The following is a 2,758-nucleotide window of genomic DNA, read 5'->3' as shown; positions in this document are numbered from 1 at the left end:
TTTTTTTAACAAGATCTTGCTCTGTACTTGAGACTGGCCATGAACTTACTATGTAGCCCAGGCTGGCCTTAAACTTGTGTCAGTCCTCCTTTCTCAGTCTCCCAAGTGCTGGGATTACAGGCATGTGTCCCCATAGCCGGTGCTGTCATGGTATGTTTTTTAGACATTTAAGCATTTATTCACTGTAGCCAGGTGTAGTGCGTACCTGCTGTCCCAGCATTCAGCAGGCTAAGGCAGTAGGCTCTTGGTGAGTTTGAGGCCGACTTCAAACTAATTTCAAGGTCAGCCTAAACTACATAGACCCTGTCTTTATAAAACAAAACCTATAGTAGGGAGGCTGAGGCAGAAGGATCTTGGTGAGTTCAAGGCCAGCCTGAACTCATAGTAAGGACCCTAGTGCAACTATACACCTACTCCCCCCCAAAAAAATCACTCACTGTAACTTTGTAGTTTTCCTTTTGCATTATAGAAATCCCAACCATTTATCCTCACCTCCAGCCTTTTACACCACCTGAAAAGTCTCAGCCCAAGCATTATGTGTGTGATGGTGTCATGCAGCTAGCTAAACAGTCTTCTTGGAGACTAGATCGTCATTACGCTGCTTTTTCAGGGCTTATCCTATATAGGAGGAAAGCTGAAATCTTCACTGCGTTTTGGAGGCCCTGCTCGGTAGCCTTGGCTTACCTCTCAGGCCTGGTCTCCAGTTTCCTCCCTTTGCCACCCCTCAGCCCTGCTGGCCTTATCTCCACTCTGTCACCACTTGAGCTCTTTCCAGCCACTGTCCTGTCTGCTTGGAATGACCCTCTCTCTCTTCACGGGTCAGCTCACACGTCCTCTCATAGAGGCCATCCCTGCTAACCATGTTTCTTTATTGTTTTTTTGAGACTGGGATAGCCCAGGCTGGGCTGACTTTGTAGTAATCCTCTTGCCTCAGCTTCCCAAATGCTGGCATGGAGCGCATGCACCTCCGTGCCCAGCTGGTATTATTCTTAGGTGATACCTGAGGTGTGCGTGTGTGCTGAAAGATGCAAGGAATGCGATGGCCCTTCACTCCTTGCCAGTTTAAGAGGGAAATCAGAGTGCAGCTCTGTCATCCCCCCCTTCTGTCTCCTTTTCCTCACCTGTAACTCCAACTTTGACACTACTGCTGGTTTTTCTGTGCAAATTGTGTATCTCTTATATGTGTGTGCTGTGGCTTATATCTAAATGTCCACTTCCCCAGCCCCATGTCTTTGTGTGTTCACAGCTGGGGATTTTTGGAGGTAGCTTCGTTTAGGGTATGTGAATATTGATTAAGGGTATAATAACTAAATCAGTTCACTGATTGGTTGAGCATTGTTGTGGGTGTGGATATTGGGAAAACCCAACGTGGGTATGGGTGGCCCCACCCCACGGGCTTGTAGTGTGGGTGAGCTAAAAGGAAAAGGGTGGGCCGGAGAGATACTCAGTGGAATAAGTGCTTCCCTGGCAAGCACAAGGGCCTGAGTTCAATTCCTGGTTCCGGAAAAAAAAAAAGGGGGGGGGAAAGGGAGGCTCACTGCTTCCTGCCTGCCCTGCCATGGACTATTTCTCCTCTGGTGCCCCTCTGTCATATGGCCCCGCCTTGGGGTCAGCCAACTGGACTGAAGCCTTCACAAACTGTGAGCTCAAATGAACTTCTTTTGTCCCAGCAATGAGGAAAATAAAGGTGGTGTGTTTTCAAATAATGCGTGACATTGTCGGTCATGTTCTCTAATTTTGTGTAGATGATGTTTGTGACATAAGAGCACACAGGAGGCCCAAGGCTGAGCCTTAGAAGGGCCTGTGTTTAAGGTACCTAGGCTGGGATGTGCGGTTCCAGATTTCAGGAGAGTCCCTGCCATTCTCTGGCAGTGCTTCCCACTGGTTGTCAAGATAATGCGCGCGCTCTCTCTTGCGCTCTGCTCTCTCTTTGGCTTTTTAAAAAATTTTTGATACATTGTAGATGTATATAATGATGACATTCATCTTAGAGAATTTGTATCTGTACACAATATATTTACCTATTTTCCCATTCCCTCCCTCCCCTCCAACACCTCTTCCCCTCCTTATTTACAAAAGCTTGGTTTTCATTTTTCTCCTTTTTTTCCCTTGTTCCTTCTTCCCCCCCCTCCTTTGTTTGCCTCATTTGAACATTTGCTTCCCATTTCCCAGTACCTATTATACACTTTGGTTCTTATTTATACTTTCAGTTTCTCACAGCAGAGAACAATGTGGCATTTACTACATGTGTATCTGATTTACTTCACTTAAAAGTATGGTCTCACGGTGCATTCATTTACCTAGAAATGTTTCAAGTTTATCTTTCTTTATGGCAGAGTAGTACTCCGTTGTACAGAAAAGCTCCACCCCATTCACTGGTTGATGGGCATTTGAGCTGTTTTCAAGATTTAGCGGTTAGAAACTGCTGCTATAAACATGGGCATGCATACATCACTGGGGCATGGTGCTTTTAATTCTTTTGGTAAGACACCAAGAAGGGGAATGGGCCAGGCGTGGTGGCACATGCCTGTAATCCCACCAGTCAGGAGGCTGAGGCTGGAGGATTGCTGTGAGCTTGAGGCCAACCTGGGCAGCAAAGTGAGCTCAAGGCCAGCCTGAGCTGCACAGTGAAACCCTGTCTCAAAAAGACCAAGAAGGGGCCGGGGAGATGGCTCAGTAGAATAAGTGCTTCCCTGGCAAGTACAAGGGTCAGAGTTCAATCTCTGCTCCTCCTCCTCCTCCTCCTCCTCCTCCTCCT

This window comes from Octodon degus, unplaced genomic scaffold (genome assembly GCF_000260255.1).
Source record: "Octodon degus isolate 3935 unplaced genomic scaffold, OctDeg1.0 scaffold00073, whole genome shotgun sequence".
Taxonomy (NCBI): Eukaryota; Metazoa; Chordata; class Mammalia; order Rodentia; family Octodontidae; genus Octodon; species Octodon degus.
This window is presented reverse-complemented; position numbering follows the sequence as displayed.